The sequence below is a fragment of the Hippocampus zosterae genome, chromosome 5, assembly GCF_025434085.1.
Source record: "Hippocampus zosterae strain Florida chromosome 5, ASM2543408v3, whole genome shotgun sequence".
NCBI lineage: Eukaryota > Metazoa > Chordata > Actinopteri > Syngnathiformes > Syngnathidae > Hippocampus > Hippocampus zosterae.
Window position 1 is genome coordinate 2,828,611 of NC_067455.1, and position 20,962 is coordinate 2,849,572.

The following is a 20,962-nucleotide window of genomic DNA, read 5'->3' on the forward strand; positions in this document are numbered from 1 at the left end:
TGTGAGTCATTCACTGAGCAAACCATTTCACATACGTTCCCATGACATCTTTAGGAAACCCTCGCCTACTCTCGAACTTGTTGATAAAAGACACCCATTCGGGCAGATCTGTGCAAATTTCATTCCGTAACCGATTAAGATGTTGTTCAAGTGTAGTAGGTGTAAAGAGAAGGTAGTGTTGGCCAACACGAGATATCAAACTCGTGAACATTCCACCCCTGAGAAAGCAGGATGGTAAAGTTTCAGGTAACGCTGACCAAGGTTCGGATTGCTATTTGCAATGGTGTAACGGCTAGTTATTCAACAAGATACAGTGAAACTAGGTGAAAATCTGTTATATACTGTTGAATGACTGTTGAAAAACCAATCTAAATAATAAAATTTTAAGATAAGATAAGAAACCCTTTATTAGTCTCACAATGGAGAAATTCCCAATTCACAGCAGCAAAGTTATGAAAGTAAGAAGTAGAACAACAAAATATAGGAGCTGCTGGAAAGGCAGCCACTCTCGCGGCGCCATTTTGAAGTCAAAATGACAAAAATAACACAAGACAACACATAGGACACATACACTTTGTTGTCTGAAGCAGTTCTAGATGAAAGAGGAGAGGATCAAAGTGTCCTTTCTCCAGTGGATCAGAGACGTCATACTGAAAATGTGCACACGTCTGCTACAAGCTAAGTTTTGAAAGCAAACACAAAGCTGTAGCATCCATTGACAAAAAGAGATTAGTTCACTTCTCCTGTCCCACGTAATCCGCTTCAAACTCCAAGCCGCGACTCCCAGCTCCAAATTACCCTTCTCACGTTTAAACTCATCAAAACACTTAATGGATTGTTAAATAACATTTGTATGCAAAAACTAATTTCAAACATAAATTGTTCAGAAAGTACATATTGTTTGCAAATGCATGTGCCTTTACAATAGGGGTTGTTAGGATATGGGCGAGACCACCTGTGTGAACTGTGGCCGACAGCAGCTTTTGTGTGATTGTTTTCCCCGGCGTTCAATAAATGTCCAAATTGCAGTAAGTGTATCGTTGAAAGAATTGTAGGGCTCTTGGTAACAATTTCAAATTGTGCCAAGAAATGCACAAACGTAAATTAATGATGATTCGCTTTATGCTTTGATCCTTAACATGGTGCAAAATTTGGAAAATGTTCATCATTGTTTACCAAATTTTAAACGAAGCCCTGGTGCGAAAAGCCAAAATTGCCTAATGATTCCTCACGTTGATGGCAAAGCCCTTCAAACGGCCATCCATCCATCCATCTTCTACCGCTTATCCGGGGCCGGGTCGCGGGGGCAACAGCTTTAGCAGGGAAGCCCAGACTTCCCTCTCCCTAGCTACTTCTTCCAGCTCTCCCCGGGGGATCCCGAGGCGTTCCCAGGCCAGCTGCGTGACGTAGTCTCTCCAGCGTGTCCTGGGTCTTCCTCGGGGTCTCCTCCCGGTGGGACATGCCCGGAACACCTCACCAGGGAGGCGCTCAGGAGGCATCCGAATCAGATGCCCAAGCCACCTCATCTGGCTCCTCTCGATGTGGAGGAGAAGCGGCTCGACTCTGAGCCCCTCCCGGATGACCGAGCTTCTCACCTTATCTCTAAGGGAGAGCCCGGACACCCTGCGGAGAAAACTCATTTCGGCCGCTTGTATCCGGGATCTCGTTCTTTCGGTCACGACCCATAGCTCGTGACCATAGATGAGGGTTCAAACGGCGAGGTTCATAAATCATCAACGCCGTGCATCTAGCATGTACACATTATGAACCCATGTGACATAATCGTCTGTATACAACAAACCATCTTCACATGAGGCTCATCGGTTGTATTAACTAGCATACCGGCCTAAATGACACGTTAGCATAAACTGAGGAATGAGTGCGTACATGTTCTGCTACCCAAAAAACAAAAAAAAAATAACATTCCAGCCTATTTGTGTGGACCTGTACTGTGTATTGGCACAGCTTTGTATGAATACTTTCTCCAAGCAATATGATTTCTCAGCGTGATTATGCAAAAGCACCCTTACCAGATTTTCATTCCATCCACCGAAAGGGCGGAGCATCAGAAAACTCTGGTGTGCCCGTCGACGGATTTAATGTCACGTCACACTCGGGGGGGGGGGGGGGGGGGAACTCCCTCTGGAGTCTGTCGAGCGAACAGGTGATAGGCCGCTGGGAGCGATTCAGTCAGTCGAGCAAGCATCCGTGGCAAGCAGCTAGCTTATTAACATAAGAATGCAAGTGTCATGAAAACCAGTTGAACATTTTCTCAGCTTCCTCTGTGCCTCGGCAGTTTGTTTTGTGGAGTAATTTGGGGCAAGTATGTAGGGCTGCTGCAGTCACCGGTGCTCGAAATGTTCGCCGTTGACCGCGAGTGCACGCTGGTGACTTATTCATGCAGAGGACCTTTTTTATGTTCACTTTGATTGCACGGAGCATGGAGGAGTACTTGTGGAGGCACAAAACAAAAGCTCGTCCATATTTATGAGTGGAGAGCAATGCACAGCTTAAACGGTACCGGCAGAAGCATTCCTTTTGAGTTTTCATGCATTTAAATCATTTTATTTGTGCAACTTAAGTCGACGCAACGGCTGTGTGTTGGCTTCATACTTGTTGTGCTTTGACCACTTAGTCCGCCTCGCTTTCCACCTGTCTGAGCCAAGTGGCTGGTTGAATTTTTTTTCCCCACTTTGAAAGTTTCAAGACTGAATTCAAAATGAGCCGATGCATTTTTAATTAAGACAGACATCTGTGGTTAAAATGAACTGCATGTAAAGAAAAATAATACAGTGCTATCTTGACTTGCGAGTGTGCCCGCTTATTATTTTTCCTTCCCTCACTACCAAGTGCAGCTCATGAAGTTCCTGACCAAGCCACGCCCCTTAAAGGCCCACATCCAACACATGAGTACAACAGTGGAAACCGTAATTGCACTTCATAAAACCATTTTACTTTTTTTTTTTTTCCACCATCCATTTTCTGAGACGTTTATGCTCATTTGATGGCAGTGTTTTATGATGTTTTAGACCAGGGGTCTCCAACGTGGTGCCCGCGAGCACCAGGTAGCCCGTGAGGACCACACCAGTAGCCCGCCAGTGCTAGGATTGTGATTTGCTCGTAGAAATTTTGATTTAAAAATGCAAACATGGGCAGCATTATAGATTCTACAGCCACCTATTTAGCTATCTAACTAGCTAGCTACAGTATACATCTAGCTAGCTAACGTTCTAATATTATTAAATGTAATTTGTACAAATGTTATTTTAGACGTGTATCAATTTAGTAGCCCTTCACACAATCAGGACACATGAAGTAGCTCTCACTCTCAAAAAGTTTGGTGACCCCTGTTTTAGACAATGCAGAGCTTTTTAATTTTAAGAAACCCATTTAACAAATTCCCTTCCCGGCTGTAGAGCAGCTGTCGCCTGGCTAGCTGGTGTACATGTCGACATTCATTGTAAAACACGGTGTGTGTATGTTTTTGGTGTTGGAGTGGTCTTTTTACTCTTGCGCAACATTTAAGAATGTAAAAAAAGTAGCTGTGTCAACCGTCAACGCTAGCTGTTAGCTCCACTGACTTAGCAAGCTGCGAGACGTGTCGTGACTGTCGTCCCTTGCTGCCAAAAGTAGCATGCTTTATCAATCTTTGTTTTCATAGTTGTCTTTTTACACTAGCGTGATATTTGGGACGTTAAAAAAAAAAAAAGATGAAGTCAGAGGAATGGTGGCCATTTCTCACTTTGGCTCAACGTGCTAGCTGCTGGCGTAGCTACTTGTTCTCAAAGGTAAAGTTGACGGTCGATTTTAAATTTTGCGGTGGTCTTTTTACACTCTTTTACAGTCTGACGTGTAAAACTGGAAAAGAGATCAAGTTCAAGCAGTGGGATGGATGGCTAATATTAGCTGCTCATTCTCGCCGCTAGCTAGGCCAGCTATGCGTTGTCACTCCTCATCAAAGGTAGTGTTTTTTTTATGAATGATGAATTCTACAGTGGTCTTTTGACACTTGAGCTACATTTCAATGTCAAATGATGGTGTGTGCGGTCACCTGCTAACTTTAGCTGCTAGCAAGATTATACACAATGTCACTCATCAAAGGAAGAGTGTTTTATTCATTTTTCGAGTGTTTTTGCTTGTATCTAGACTAGGGCTGCAACCAATGATTATTTATGGTTGAAAAAAAGTCATTAAATAAAAAATCGCATCCCTATATTAAAAAAAGGAACATAATTTCACATTAACAGTGCGGAAAATTCACAAACGCAAAGGAATTATGAGTCAGATACGTGTTGGGTCGGTTACATGGCAGAAAACAGGCAAAAATGTTGCTTAGTGTTTCTCCAAATGAAAAACAGATGTTGCAATTTAGATTCGGCACACAGATAAGTCTGCTTTCAAAAAGGAAATGTGAGACTGTTCTCTGTTGAGGGTTTGGACATTTGTAAATAAAACGAGCCATCTCAAAAATGAATCGCTTATTAAAAATAATTACGGATTGATTTGCAAAATGCTTAGTTGTTGATCAGCCATTTCAAATCCGATTTAGACTGCGAGGACACGTTTGACAAATTCTCCTTGATCATCGATGAGGAATCCACAGACCTGTGAAAGGATCATTTCATCCATTATGCCCTTCCTGTTTTTACAGACGTAATTTTACAGTGGTTAAGTGATATCTTCAGAAAAAAAATCCGTTGGAATGCCACCTCCATGTCAAAGTAGCAAGAGATGTAGGTCAGAAAAGCTTGGCCCATTACCATGGTGATGTTTTTATTGAAGAGGACTCGGCTTATGTGGAGGGGAGTTTTGTAGGTTGGGGGGGGGGGGTCGTGGCATTGTCTTTATGGCTGAGTAAGCTGCATGCGTGTAGGGGGTGGCGAGCTGACTGAGAAACTGGTGGGCACGCAGGGTCACGCGCGAGGGAGGAAGGCCGACTCACTGCATGCTCTTAAATGAATCATGGCTCATTTGATTCACCTTAGAGCAGTGTGTGGGGAGGGGGGGGGGGGAAATAAAACCTTGGGACGCAAAGTTATGCTGAATGGTATTCAGGAAGCTTCGTTTCAATCATTGGAAAGCAAGCCGGCAGCAAGCGATTAAGACGGACAAGGACGACGCCCCCATCCTCCTCCCCTCTTTCCCACCCGGCTGCTCCTAACTTCCCGCCAATCTACATCCCACCCCGCGCCCCCCCCCCCCCCCAATACTCTGCTGTCTAGTACACACACACACATGAACAAGGGCCTTGTTCTCGTCTTTTTATTCCCCCCCCCCCCCCCCAGCCCCCATCCAGTGCCGTTGTTTGAGTGACAGTAGTCATTGGTGTTTTCAAATCCTCACCCTGCCCCCGCTGGACGCAAGGCCATGCTGTTTATGGCAGGAGCAACATGGTGGCTTGGGGCGGGGGGAAAATAGCCTGACGTGGTCTGTCAACATAGTTGCAGCTGAGCTCGCGCCTGGATTTTATCCGGCTGCTCTATGCCAAACAAGACCCTAAAGACCCAATTTAGGAACTGGGTATCTCCCTGAGATGCGGTTTTAGGGTTGCCACACTGGTACAAATCACTTGATGAGTTTGTAAACGTGGTCCTTTTCCTCATGTTTTGGTGTCTTTAAAAATCTGAGCCAACCACAATGAAAAAAAAAATCTGTGTTTTATTGGTGGGGATGTCAACAGTAATCATGTTCAGTATTGGGAGTAGTGAGTGAAACTGCACGGGGGAGGAGAAAATAGAGCAATGTTGAACCCCCCCTCCCCCCCCCCCCGTTTTTTTTTCTGTTTGGACAACTTGAATAGTTGTACGACCAGGGTGCAGTATATCAGATTTCTTCAGCGTTGCGTCATACTGCGCAGAGAAACGACTAAATGCTACAAGCCGAAAAATCAAGTGAACGAGCCTGATTTGGATCAACTTTTTGGGGGCTCCGGTAGTGGGAGCTCCTGACCAAGTCGTACCACCGTCAAGTGAGTTTCTGTGCAGGGTCCCAACGTTCAGCCTGTTTTTAGTGGGCCAAGTTGTGGCGGCACGATCAGAACCGGTATTGGCCCCCGTATGTTCGCGATGCAGTACGATAAGCTTCGATGGATATTTCACATCTTCAAAACACACGCAGTATGTTGCTTGATTGATTTGGTTTTAAGGGGGACAAAACTGAAAGCAAGGACGTGTTGGTTTCATCGTATTTATTGATGCAATCTGTACCGGCTCGGATTGGGCCGGCCTCTGACATTTGCATTTTTGTTCATCGAAGATGATTAAGAGTTCACGTATAATAAATCTGATCATTTATTGTCATGCGTATTCAAATATAGGCCCTTGAAGAAATAATCGCATCTTCAAATGCAATGGGATTGAGAGGGAAAAATGAAAAAGGCGATTAGATTATTTTTCTAAATGGGGGGGCGGATTCTCGAGGTGCCGCATTCTCCCCGACTGCATTGCACCTGGTTTAAATGGTCAGAATACTTGTCAGTCTTCTCCAGCACGGCGTGCTGATCATTTTGAATCGGTTCTTTCGGGGGATGGGGGGGGGGGGGGGGGAAACGCCCCTGAAACAGGGGGGTCCTAGAGGACCGCAATTGGACCCCGCTGTTCTAAATAGTTCAGTCCTAACGTATATTCCACCCGATTTTTAAAAAAAATATTTTCTTTTCTTTTAATGGCCTCACCATCTGTCTTTAATCTCTATTCATTGCCGCCATTATTTCTCGGAATACTCTTAACTTTTCATTCCGGAAAGTGGATGCGTAGTTGTGTTGTTTGTAGGGGAGCCGTGTTGCCATTGAACGGGCGTGAGGAATCTGTAAGCATCTCCCCCCCACCCCCGCCCCCCACCTGCCTGCGTGCTGAGCAATGCTGCGCGAGGGCTGCGGCGCTGCCAAGTGCGCCGCCATTCATCATCGCCGCAGCCCAGAATGAGCATTACGCCGGCTCTATTAAGAGGAATGTAATTGATGGATCGTCATGAGTTTATCCTTTTTCCTGCCTAATAAAAGAAGGAACAGGCAAGTGCTTAGTACCTCATTAGCGCTCGGCGAGGGCTTTTTTTTTTTTTTTTTTTTGGCATTTGTTTATTTTGGCGCTAATGATTGCTGTGGACTTATCACGAGGGTCCATTTAAATGAGCTGTCCTCCCCCCTCATTCGGCTCCGGCCTGATAAATGTCAATATTTTCCAAAGGTCACGCGTGAGTTGATGCGCGTCTGCTGTTCTGTGTGTAGTTTTACTTGCAAAAAAAAAAAAAAAAAATCTCCTTTTTGTCAATGGTGTCTCTGCTCCGGATGAAAAAGTTATTTTTATTAAATTAACTGCAAACATTTCAACAGCGGGCGCTTGTCATTTTTAAACTCTCTCCCCACTCTAATGTAGACGGTTCACCGGGCCGCGATGATGTACACGCTTGGATGTCTTCCGGGCTTTTGGTACTCGTATATCTTGATAAACGAGCTTTCACGTGATCATTTAGCTTTGTGGACTTTTCATTACCGGTAACCTGAAACGCAGAGAATCCATCAGGCTTATTGTTGACTTGGGGAATATTAGCGGACTCCAGAGATGAAGCTGAGGAGCAGGAGGGCTGGGGGGGGGGGGGCGTTAAGTCAGTGTGGGAGGGGGTGTGTGTGATGGCGATCTTGTTGTGACATTGAGAGCACAAACAGGAGCTCAGCAGCCGATGAATACTGCGAGTTGACTGGCGTTCCGGTGATGAGGAGGAAGTGGCGTCGCGTTGCGGGATGACGAGGCACGTTGGCGTGTGTGTGTGTGTGTGTGTGTGTGTGTCTGTGTGTGTGTCTATCATTACCATCAGCAGCAGTGTTATCTTGTGTAGCCATCACATCTGAGGAAGTCCTGTTTTAATCACTTCCTCATTTAACGGAGTCCCTCTTAAAACCATTTCCGTCACATTCTTGCGACAAAGGGTCACGTTTATGTGCGAATGACCAACTTCGACGGACAATCTTGTAAAAGGGGTCTGCCCCCCCTACCCCCCCAAAAAAAACAAACACTGACCTTTGCAGCACTATTAGAAACACTTGCCCCTATTGTAGCTTGAATCGCTAATTAAAATTTTTAATCTGTGACTGACATTTAAAAAGCTAACCCAAAGGCCTGATTCGACTTCAAGATTGAAACAAAAGGGTCAAGTGGAAGAGTGAGAAATGATGAAGTTACACCATTTTGCTGCTTTTTCAACAGATTTTCTCGCGTCAACATCACACAATTTTTTTTTTGCCCAACACAAATTCACTTTCCGCTGAACCACAGTTTCAATTTTCAAAAATCATGATGCGCCGTACTCGGGTTGAAGTCGCCATTCCAACCAGACCCAGCATTTTGATCGACTGTCATTTTTGGGTGGTCTTGCCACTTTGCTCCATTTAACATGAAATTTGGTAGGCAGATCCATCATGGGTAGACCCACAAAAAAGTCTCGAAGCCCGTCAGAAAACACACATCCGGCACAAAATTTTTGCTCAGTGTTTTTTCAGGTCATTTGGCCGCTTCCATTGTTCCTTCGTATGGAAACTTGTCCAAGGGATTTAGTACAATTGCTCCCAAATTTGAACCTAGACAGGTGGGCGAAGCTAAAGTGCAATAAATTGGAGTTTCCGTCATTGCATGTGGAATCGAAGCCTAGCAGCAAAGCTTGATGACTCGCCATAAAACACAAAAACTTCAATAGCTCCACTCAATAAGTCGGACAGAAAGTCTTGAAGAGATTCATCCAAAAAAAAAAGCTCTTCTCACCCCCCCCCAACCCCACTGCTGCCTGAAAATATGATTCATCACCAATCCATTCCACATAATTATGAGTGGTCAATTAATTGACGATGATAGCCCATTGCTCATTTCAAACTGTCGAGTGAAAAGAGCGCGAGAGAACCGATAAGTCTGTGGCGGCTCCATGTCAGGAACCCCCCCCCCATCCACTCGACCCTCTCGGTCATGCTGAAAGCTCTCCCCCCCCCCCCGGCGCTTTAGTTATGCTTGGCTCCGAGGGAGTATCCAGACTGCTGGAGTTGTTCCTGTCTGATCCAAAGTAAAATAAGCCAAAAGGCGCCGCCCCTCCCCCCCCCCCTTTCCAAAAAAGACTTTTAATGAGAATTGGCCGGTTGAGGAGTTTCCAATAACACAAGTCTGCCATGTTTTTGGAAGCGCTACATTACATCAGTATGCTTCTTAATGTGCCCGAACCATCCGCGATTCCCTATAATGGATGATTTTAAGAGTGTGCTATTAGCTTGAGTAGTATGTCAGCAGCTTATCTTGCATGAAAATGTTCAGGCTGCCCCCCCCTCTTTGGGTACCACACACATTTCCACACCATTAGCTGAGACACCCTCTGCCAAATGTGCAATCCCTCATATCGAACGGAGCCCACAGTCCCGACGAACAAAGTGGCAAACAAGTATTAACCTCCATCGGAAGAAGAGCCAAGCCTCCTTTTAATGGCTCCGACCCGGAAGATGCGCTCGGCCGTGACTCCGCTGGAGTAAAACTGTTGGGAGACATGCGGGTCGCGATGCCGGCGCGGTGAAATCCCGCGCTCGCGGCATCTTGACAGAGAGGGGGGGATGAAGTAGGATTTGGAAGACTGCTGCAAACGACCCGAGCGTGGAGGCCGCAAACGATGGGCTCATTTGCAATTTAGTCGCAGCTCTCCCCCCTCCGCACGTCTCGCCCCGAAAGCCCGGGACTCATATTTAATAGTTAAAGAACCATCCGTTGCGGAGTGCGTCAAGGACTGCCAGCGCTCACCTTTCTCCCTTTTTATTACAAGCCCGCAGCCTGGCCGCCACTCTCGCACTCCCTTCGCTTCACCCCCCCCCCCCTCCCTCCTCCCCCACACGTCTGTCTTTGTCACATTCTTCCATTTCACAAATCTCCTCCATGGAGCTCTCGGCACAACTGTACGGAATTGAGCACAAAGGAAGGCCCTTGACGTTGCCCCCCCCCCCTTTTTTTTTTTTTTAAAGCACCCATATGCACCCCGCTTCTCATTAGCAGTCACCTCTAATGTGTCTAAATGTAGTCGCGAGGTGGAAGGTGCTTTGCGTTATTGATTTTGGTTATTGAATGGTAGATGATGCAGTGCCCTTACGTGATATTGAAAACATTTAAAGCTGCGGAAATGGCGGCGCGGCGGAACGTCTTTCCGTCACCTTCCCCGTGTGTCCTCTTGGCACAGAAATTATGCGTCTTTTTTTTTTTTTTTTTGTATGCATTATCTTGCCACTGGGAAGAATAATCGTTTCAATTGATCAGGGAGAATCTTGTCGAGTTTGTGGAATTGCTAGTTGATGAATCGGGTGTCGAGGTAAAATAGAGTGCACTGTTGAATCATCAATAGTGCGCGAGACTTGGGCGAGAGGCGGTGTACATCATGGACTGGTCGGCGGTCAATTGCAGAACACGTATGGACAGGCGACCATTCACGCCAAGGTCTTCAGTAAACCTACTGTTTTGAAACACTTCTGATACTCAATTTGAATGAATATCAAGTTTTCTAAAGGATCGTCGGAGATGGGCACTCAGAAATAACGACAAGACACTTCTGGCTACCAACAATAGGCACTTTATTGGTCCCACACAGAAATGATAACACAGTTCCAACAAGTTGTATGAAGCTAAAGAACTCTTACCGTGTGCCAGTAGGGTGGAGAGCCAACACCCTCAGCAGAGTGAGCTTCAATACGAGCTAGGCGTTCGTACGGTAACCCATAGCGGACTCTGCTGAAGTAGCATCGCTCCCATCCTTTTATCCTCTAAAGTGTGTGCATCGGGAGGGGTGAGTGGCCATTCTCATCCCTTCCTACGCCACACTGTTTGTTGTGTAACCAAGTGGCACGGACTTGTAATCATTTACTTGCAATTATTCCAAAGCAGGTTCAAGAGTTTATCTCACTTGTGATCATTTAAAAGCATTCCAAAGGGTTTATCTCGCTTGCAATCATTCCAAAGCAGTTTCAAGAGTTTACCTCTGAGAAGATATACATTGGTTAAAGAGAAAACATCACAAAATATCTTAATATACCACCTACTTTGGATCTTTTTGAAATGTGTGAGGTAGCCAGGTCACGTTGTCAACTCTGTCTCTGCACTTGTGTACAATCCACCTCCAAATGTATCGAAATGACGAGGTCAATTATTGAGTTTCATACTGAGGCCATTTGGGTTTCGGATGGAAAGATGACAAAATTGTTATTACTGCTATTTACAACAACGGGCTTTCGTAATCTCAAAAGCTTCTAGGGGACTTTAGTGCGGCCTCTTTCAGTTTTTGTTTCTGGGAATTTCTCCTCTCCAGGAGCTATAAAATGCATGCTCCAAGTCGTTAAGGTCCTTTGTTGTGTTGGCAGTGTTTTGCGTCATTGTCCTGTTACTTGGTGAAGCTTGTCCTGATTAATATGGATACATTTTTCCTGTAAATTGACAGATAAAACCCGATTGTAGACTTCAGAATTCATTTTGCGGTAACCAGCAACAAGTTTCATTTGTAACTGTATCAAGGGGAAAGTGACACGTAGCATCACGCCGGCGCTCCCCATTGACGCCGTCTGTATAATTCAGATTTTTCTTGAGTTCATCTGACTTGGGTCGGCAAAAATCTACCTTTCATCTATACTTTATTACGTTGATTATCTGTGGCTGTCGGTACTTGGTTTGTTAAAAAAAAAAAAGTGTTGATGGCTTTTCATCTTGTCAGCGTTGGTCTCCCAAGCCAAATACAACGTCCGTGAGTACGGTTCAAGCAGAAGTGCAGGTTTTGATGGAGACGCTTGTTAAGATGCTTTTAAGTAGAAAAAAAATTTGTTGAGGGCGCCGAAAAATGCGTTGGCCAGTCATAAAGTGGACTTGGAAAGCTTTCATTGGGCAGCGGAGCTACGATGCTTACTAGCATGTACCATATGAAGAAATGTAAAGAGCGTTAAATTGCTCTCCTGATGTTTTATCAACGCTAGGACTGTGGTGCCACCAGCTCACACCACATTTAATTTTTTTTTGTTTTTCTTCTCCCCTTTTCAGTCACCAGAAACCTTGAACTAATGTTGTTTTCTCATTTCGGCAGGCCTTCAAGTAGAAGAATAACCTTTACAAAATTAAATATACGCTTAAAAAGCCAGTCTCGAGGTACAAATAGCTCCGTACAGAAGAGACTTGAAGTGGTCCTTTTATGAAGGAACATGATCACTCCAGGGGCCGCCATCTCCTTGATGTCTTATCTCTTGAAAGGATGCAGAAATGTCCGGCCGGCCTTGCGCAATCGTATCGCTCCGCAGACGAGCGAGAACTCATACTCGCGTTCTTCCCCAGTCCAGTTGCCTCGCAAGGTGACGGCAAATAATTTATAGAATGCATGAAACCATCGGATTTTTTATTTTAATGTCGGTCGGCTCCATTTTAAGTCACCGTGTTTTGTCCCCCCCTCCCCTAACGGCATGTCAACGACATCACCGCAGCCAGACTAAGCTCAACTAATAATACACACATGTGCTGCGTCTTCATCACATCAGACGTTGACAAGGTCATGTCAGAATTCGCACACAGGGGAAGGGAGGTGGAGGGGGGGGGGTGTTGGTGTTGGTTGGCTAGGCTGGCTGCGGAGCAGGAAATTGAATTTGTTGTGAAAGGGGCCCCCAGTCCCAGATCTCTGGATGTTGTCATGCAACCCCGAAAAACCTCCCGACGCGACCCGACTGCTTCCAATTCACGCTTTGCCCCGGCTTGTGATCCTTGGAGACGGCAGAGTGGAAAACGACACGCTGTCATAAAAGAAGAACATTTCCTGTCCTTCTACCAAACCTCAACAGTCGAACGCAATCTGTTCTGAAGTTCTTCAAAGCCTTATGTCAAAACAAATTTTCCCTTCGGTGATGATGTATTGCCAATTCGGAACCTTATTTTTTGCTGTCGAGGCCGTGTAACCGCTGGAACATAAAACTAAAATAAAGTCAAACGGGCTCACTGTGCCGATACAGCGATCACCCGTTATTCTCCGGGGATATGTTCGCACGCGCGCAATGCAATGTCGAGACTATATTAAATATACTGTATATTAAATGGGCGGCCCGGTAGTCCAGTGGTTAGCACGTCGGCTTCACAGTGCAGAGGTACCGGGTTCGATTCCAGCTCCAGCCTCCCTGTGTGGAGTTTGCATGTTCTCCCCGGGCCTGCGTGGGTTTTCTCCGGGTGCTCCGGTTTCCTCCCACATTCCAAAAAACATGTGTGGCAGGCTGATTGAACACTCTAAAATTGTCCCTAGGTGTGAATGTGAGCGTGGATGGTTGTTTGTCTCTGTGTGCCCTGCGATTGGCTGGCAACCGATTCAGGGTGTCCCCCGCCCACTGCCCGAAGACAGCTGGGATGGGCTCCAGCACCCCCCGCGACCCTAGTGAGGAACAAGCGGTACGGAAGATGAATGAATGAATGAATGAATGTATATTAAATGTCAAAGAATACGAGTGAATTTTGAGGCGGGTTTGAAAGATGGGCAGCGACGGGGGAGGGGGGGGGGGCTTGCCGAATGTTTAGTGGGAGGTCATTCCACGATGAGATCACGTTTGACCTCCAAGTTTAGTTTTGGCTGTTGGAGCAAAGCAACAAAGTGTGTCATGAAGCGGATTGCTTCGTTGCCTTTAAGTTTTCACGATTGCCCACGGGGCACGCCACTTGTTGCTTTCAACGGCGGTGTGGAGCGGCGGCAACTCCGCCATTGCCCCCTCCCCCGAGCCTGAAAACGCCATTTCGATCCTCCCCTCCGCTGATTTGTCCGTCCCTTCATTTGGCCGCCCCGTTTCACTCCGATGGCTTCCCCTCCTGATTCGCTCATCTTGAGCCCTCTCGCCGTCTTTGCCCGTCTCTTTCCCTCATGCCCCCCAAACTTCCTCTGGCTGTAATTTGGACCCGCATAATTGACGCATCTGCTCGCTAACGCGTCGCGTCCCGTGCCGCAATCGCCTCGTTTCTCGCTCCCTCTCTTCTTGTGAGTCATCAATCCCTCATCTCGGCTCCGGCTAATTGGAACGTGCGTAACAACCCCCTCCCCCCCACCCCCCGAGCACTCTTTTTGTATTTCCGTGGTGCCACCCCACCGCTTTCCTCCCCGTCACCCGCTACTTGCGCCGGCCTACGAAGTTTGTCTTTAAGACGATCCAAATTGCAACCTGCCTCTGCCCAGAACCTAATCGAGTTTCTTATTTCACCTACCGGGAGTCTCGACTAACATTTTGCACTGGTTCTATTGGTGCGGCCATCTTTTTTTCCCCCATGGGTGCAACCAGCGTAAAAGATGGCCGCCGAAATCTTCCTCTGCATTGCATTCATTCATTCATTCATTCATCTTCCGTACCGCTTGATCCTCACTAGGGTCGCGGGGGGTGCTGGAGCCTATCCCAGCTGTCTTCGGGCAGTGGGCGGGGGACACCCTGAATCGGTTGCCAGCCAATCGCAGGGCACACACTGACGAACAACCAACCACGCTCACACTCACACCTAGGGACAATTTTAGAGAGATCAATCAGCCTGCCACGCATGTTTTTTGGAATGTGGGAGGAAACCGGAGCACCCGGAGAAAACCCACGCAGGCCCGGGTAGGACATGCAAACTCCACACAGGGAGGCCGGAGCTGGAATGCATTGCATTCAACACTGCAGTTTTCTCGGTTCACTTTAAAAAAAAACATTTTTAAACAATGTTGCTTGCCAACAACATAACAAGGGTGTCTTCGTCGGGGGGGGAGCATAAAATATTCCCGAAAGTTTAATGACGTTTTAGCCTGAGCAATGTCGGGCTAGCCACCAAGTATGACACTCACCAGGCACTTGGTTTTGTTGACGAATGACTTTTGACAGTTCGGTTGACTCATTGGAGAAGCCGCTAGCCGCATCTTGTGACGAAGCAGGCTTAGTGCCTGGGAATCACCTGTCGCTATCAATCCATACGTCTCCTGCTATCGTCTGTGAAATTTTTCTTCTTGACTTGGGCTCTTGTGTTGAATCCTCACCGGGCCTCGAAAATCTCTCGTGAAGGACGACACACTTGAGTGCTTTCCACCGAAATTGCTCTCTCACAAATATTTCACATTTGGTACAAATGAATCGAAAGTCACGAATACCTTCCTCCCCTTTCCCTCGAATGGCTAATCGCACTGTCTTGTGTTTTATTTTATTTTTTTGCTGTACCGCTGAGAAATTAGGGTGCCCGGCTGCCCAAATTGGTTTCAGTCTTAGAGCCCCTGCCTACTCTTCTTCCTCACTCTCTCTCTCTGTTCCGGCACGAACAAATCCTCCACCCTTATCACCAGTGAGTACTTTTTTTTTTAAGGTTAAGCTGCTGTGACACTTGCGTCTCTCTCCTTTCCGATTATCTCACCCCTCTCTCCGTGGAATGACATCCGTGGCCACTCGGCGGGTAAAAACCCGCGCGTGCCTCGACGCGGTTGGGCTCCATTTGATGCTTAGATTGGCTCGTTAGCGGGGCGAAAAGTGAGAGCAGCCGTACGCTGACTGTGAACCCGTCGTGTGTGTGTGTGGCTCAGGCGGGGATCAGGCTGGCCGGGCCCGGCGGCTTCGACGTTGTCACACACTCGTTTCCCCCCGCAGGCGGCCACCAGGCTACCAACGTAGCCTGACTCATGCAACATCTCAAAGTGATGTTGAAATCGGATTACTTTTGAAGAGTTAATTCCCAAAGTACAATGTTGTACAAGTCGATACGCTTTGCGGGACTTGAGTTGTTTTTTTTTATTTTGCCCAGACTGACAGCCGACCCAAACGGTAATCTGAAAACTGGCGAGTGTTCCTCCCAAATACACTTTCATGGTCTGTTTATGCATCACCAAGCAAGTAAAAACAGGATTGTTTTTATTTTTTTGTATGGGGAAGAATCCAATAGACGGTCACTGTGGCTGTGAATTTCCTTTTCCACCTGCGAGGGACAGCACAGTGACATATAATTGGGGGGGGGGGGGGGGGGGAAACAAACCCAAAAGATTGCAACACGGACAGAACGTTACACGAGACACGATAGAATACAAAGAGACTATTATTCTCAGTTCCTCCCCCCCCCCCCCCCCTTTTGAGAATCATCCCTCTCTACTCTCCTTAATCCAGGTGAGGGGGGCAGGGCAGGAATTGAAAAGAAGACCATCTTTTGTCCGATTCTCCATCCTGCTCGCCACACCTGTATCAATGCACAGGCCTGTCATTGAGTAACCCCCCCCCCCCTCCCACACACACACACACAGGGCAAAGTGGCTCGGCAGCAGGCGATGATTGGATCATCTATGCCGAATTGACGGCTCACGTACTTTCTGTGCGTGGACCGGGTACCCCCCCCCCCCCCCCCCCCCATGAAAGTGTACCGTAACGTTCATAAAATAGTTCCGCCTCTCGGGGAGGATTTGCATGTTCACCCCCACTCGTTTAGCTGGCTCCTCGCTATTGTGGATTTCTGGCATGGCTGCCTGAGGAAGGAAAGGAGGAGAAGGCAGGGAGATGGTGTCTTTGGAAACAGGGAGGTGGGGGTGGGGGTGGGGGGGGGGTGTCGAGTCTACTGCTGACTAGTCCTCGTCACAGAGGGCCCCTGCGGGTGTCCGCTGGCTTCTTCACGTAGGTTGCCGGGAGCCGTCCTCCTCCGTCCCGCCCCGCCGTCTTTTTAAGAGCTTTTAAAGTGAATCATTTGAAGCGCTTAGTCCTGTCCTTTCTATCCCCCTCCCACTTTGCTCGTCTCGCAACCAGCTTGCGGCTAATTTGTGCACCAGTGATTCATGAATTTAGCTCTGACACGGCACAGTCATGCTGGGGTGCACGCATCGGTGTGTGTTTGTGTGTGTGTGTGTGTTTGTGTGTGTGTGTGTGTGTGTGTGTGTGTGGTCCAAGAGACACAAGAAGCCTGAAATGATTTTGAGGGGAGAGGATTGCTGTGATGCCAACCGTAATTAGGGATGTAAGACTCTCCTTGAAAAGAAATTTAAAATAGATACTGCCGGAGGTTTTCGGAGGGGTGGGGGGCGTGGGGGGGTTAGGATGCATTTGTGTAAACTAAAAGGAGCGTTCACAATTGTTCTGAATTTTAAATAGAAATCCCTCGGGCTCCATCGAGCAACTTTTGCCTACTCGTCTGTTTCTCGTTCTTTCGTTAACATACCCCCCCTTCCCACCCCCCACTCCCTCCCCACCAAGTCTCATTGCTCGTAACACATGGATCATTTCTTCTTATCCTTCCCAAAATGTTCACTTCCCTCAGTCACCCCCTCCACACTGTTCTCTGATTTCAACCTCCGCTTTTTTTTTTTTTTTACAGCATAGTCATACACATTGTGCGCAACAAGTGAGGCCAGAAGAAACCACCTGATGTCTTACGTTCACAAATGAGTTTGCCCGGAATGCGGTTGCGTCGTACATTAGTTTTAAGAACAATCGGAGGGGAAAAAAATGGACTAGAAAAAAAAAAAAAGATCAAAATCAGGAACAGCACCTGGCTCGGATGAAAAGGAAATGCAGTGCAAAAAACAGGGAGGGGCAACAAAGAGATCACAAAAACGCGGCACATGTTGAACGAGGAGAAAAGAGTGCAAGCCATGACGTCTGTTGTTGCAGCCTCGTGTAAACAAAGGAGAGCGGTCACAGCAAAGAGCAATTACAAAAGACAACAATGCCAGCAGGGGGAACCTGGGAATAAAATCCGGAGAAAAAGGGAGGCAAAATCAATCACAAACGACAAACACACTCACGGAAGCGGCTTAGTGTCACGAGACTTTCACTCGTTGAACGCCTAACTCGGGACAAACGCTCGGTTTGGAATCCCAAGATTTAATGAATGGACCTGGAATCTGATTGCGTCGTTTTCTGTTCCACCGAACAATACTCGGATTCAAATGGACATCGCAGTGTGGTAGAATGCAATTTTCCAGTTGCGAAAGCTGCAATTTGGAAACAAACGACAACAAAATAGGATTTATTAAACATTATTCATTCATTCATTCATCTTCCGTACCGCTTGATCCTCACTAGGGTCGCGGGGGGTGCTGGAGCCCATCCCAGCAGTCTCCGGGCAGTAGGCGGGGGACACCCTGAATCGGTTGCCAGCCAATCGCAGGGCACACAGAGACGGACAACCATCCAAGCTCACACTCACGCCCAGGGACAATTTAGAGTGTTCAATCAGCCTGCCACGCATGTTTTTGGAATGTGGGAGGAAACCGGAGCACCCGGAGAAAACCCACGCAGGCCCGGGGAGAACATGCAAACTCCACACAGGGAGGCCGGAGCTGGAATCGAACCCGGTACCTCTGCACTGTGAAGCCCACGTGCTAACCACTGGACTACCGGGCCGCCCTTATTAAACATTAATGTATAATAAATCCAATATTGTTCATTGCAAAACTGTTTGATTTATTACACAGTAATAATCTGAGGGGAAAACATTGCACTTTTTCATAATCGCTCAGCCCTAATTTTTTTGTCACTGTTGTGTAATAGTGACCTTTTTTTTTTTTTTTAAACGTATTTTTTATTTATTGTAATTGCCGCAATCACTGCCCTCGCCGGCCTGGGACTCGACAAGGATAAAGAGAGTGCACCAGCAGCATGTGTTGAAACCCGGTAATGAATAAGACGAAAAGAGAAGAAAAAAAATCACTTATCCAACCCCCCCCCCCCCCCCCCATTAAAACTGAAATCAAGGAACGCAAAAAGCAAACGCCATCAATTCTTCGTCTTGGTTGGACACGACCCTCTTCACCTCAGTCCATTGTCAGCTTCTTCCTTCCTTCACTTCGCTTCTCAACATCCCCACAACAGGCACGTACGCCGCTCTTCCTTTACATTGTTAAACGGCGCTTCCTTTCCCCGAGACGGACATGGCCTCCTCGTCTCAGCTTTGTGTGTGTGTGTGTGTCCTACTTTGATTTCCTCCTCCACTCCCAACTCCCTGCCTGGCGCTCCTCTCCTTGCTGTTGTTTATTTGGAAAAAAAAAAATGGCGGCGAGGTTGAGGCGGGGCTGTCGACCTTGGCTTGACGCACAGCTGGGCCACGGGAGGGAGGAGATCCGGTTCTCTCGATGGCCGCCGCCCGTCGCCCGCGGTTGTGAAGAATTGTCCGATAGCAGATAGATGACATGGGCAGCACAAATATGAGCTTCGGTCCCTCCTGGAAGGCAAAATTATGGACCAGAATTACAATTCTGGTCCAATTACAAGAATTGGCTGTAATCAACCTGTGAGAGATCGATTTGAAACTTTTTTTGACGGGCGGGGTGGATGTTGTGCCACCCATCTCTAAAACAAAGCAAAAAAACCCCTCACTTTTTACCCATACGGTGGTACATCTACTTCGGAACGTCTCTTCATACGAAATTTTCAAGGTACGAAAAGCCTCAACAGGTTGGATTCCGACCGCCGAAATAAAACCTCGACGGCAGTTAATTAGAAATAAACATTCATTCATTCATCTTCCGAGCCGCTTGATCATCACTAGGGTCGCGGGGGGGTGCTGGAGCCTATCCCAGCTGTCTTCGGGCAGTGGGCGGGGGGACACCCTGAATCGGTTGCCAGCCAATCGCAGGGCACACAGAAACGAACAACCATCCACGCTCACACTCGCACCTAAGGACAATTTAGAGTGTTCAATCAGCCTGCCACGCATATTTTTTGGAATGTGGGAGGAAACCGGAGCACCCGGAGAAAACCCACGCAGGCCCGGGGAGAACATGCAAACTCCACACAGGGAGGCCGCAGCTGGAATCGAACCCTGTACCTCTGCACTGTGAAGCCAACGTGCTAACCACTGGACTTACCGGGCCGCCCCTCCCCAGAAATAACTAACCTTTTTTTTTTTCTTGACATAACATACATTTCCCGTCTTCCCATATGCTCATTTCTGTTCTAATGAGCTCACGCTAACACCATTTTCCACACGTAGTGACATTTCGAAACATGGACTGACGCTTTCCGCTGCGCGTCTGCCCTTTTCAAAAGTCGTCCCGAGCAGATGACATAATTACGCGGCGTCGCCGTGCGACGGAGCTGACTTTGGGCCACATTAGAAGACTTAATATGCGGCGTGGAGCCTGACCGCCATGCCTAGATGGCCGCTCATCTCCAGCTGGGTTATCTCTGAAGCCATCAAGGGTAATATTGAGAGGAGCGGGGGTGGCGGTGTGGGGGGGGGGGTGCTTTATATCAACACGTGCCGAATGCAGTTTCATCTTTGGCAGCGGCACACATCTGTCGAGGTGGACTTGAATCTTTTTTTTTTTTTAACACTCGCAAGCCGGTAATTACTATACAGCCGGGGACGCCAGTCTGGAGTACCTGAGTGAAGTGATGGGTTTCATGCTATGGGGCTTACTCGCCCATATTTGCCTTTCATATGTCATCAAAGTCCAAAGCAGTGTGTGCAGCTTGTACGTTTTGCTCAATGTGGGTCTACATCTAATATTTAGAGAGATAAAACCCGACGACGGCGCTACGAGACGTCCATGCTGGCAAGTAGTCATACTCGCTACGTGCTACATAATTTAAAGGCCACTCATATTTGCGTTTCATTGAATTTCAATCTTTTTTTTTTTCAAGACAATAACGATGGTTCATTTACATGTTTCTTAACTCATTTGTTGAATTGAGCATGACATCTTTGCCAACCTGTGGTCCGGTTGTGATTTTTTTTTTGTCTGTGTGCGTGCGTTTGTCGTAGCGACTCGGGTAACATCTTCAAATGTAATTTTGAAGGCATGCTTTAAAATTGCTGAAAATTCCGTCTGCTTTGATGCGGACGCTGTATCGGTCTGTCATGGTGAAGAAGGAGCTGAGCCAAAGGGCGAAACTCTCAATTTACCGGTCGATCTACGTTCCAACCCTCATCTATGGTCACGAGCTATGGGTCGTGACCGAAAGAACGAGATCCCGGATACAAGCGGCCGAAATGAGTTTTCTCCGCAGGGTGTCCGGGCTCTC

At 47.3% G+C, this 20,962-nt stretch overlaps 1 protein-coding gene across 2 annotated transcripts in view; it reads left to right on the forward strand.

Annotated features, from left to right (window-relative positions):
* si:ch73-22o12.1 (nectin-2) overlaps positions 1-20,962 on the forward strand; it is a 109,115-nt gene that overhangs the window by 945 nt on the left and 87,208 nt on the right. The gene's annotated exons all lie outside the window — the stretch shown is intronic.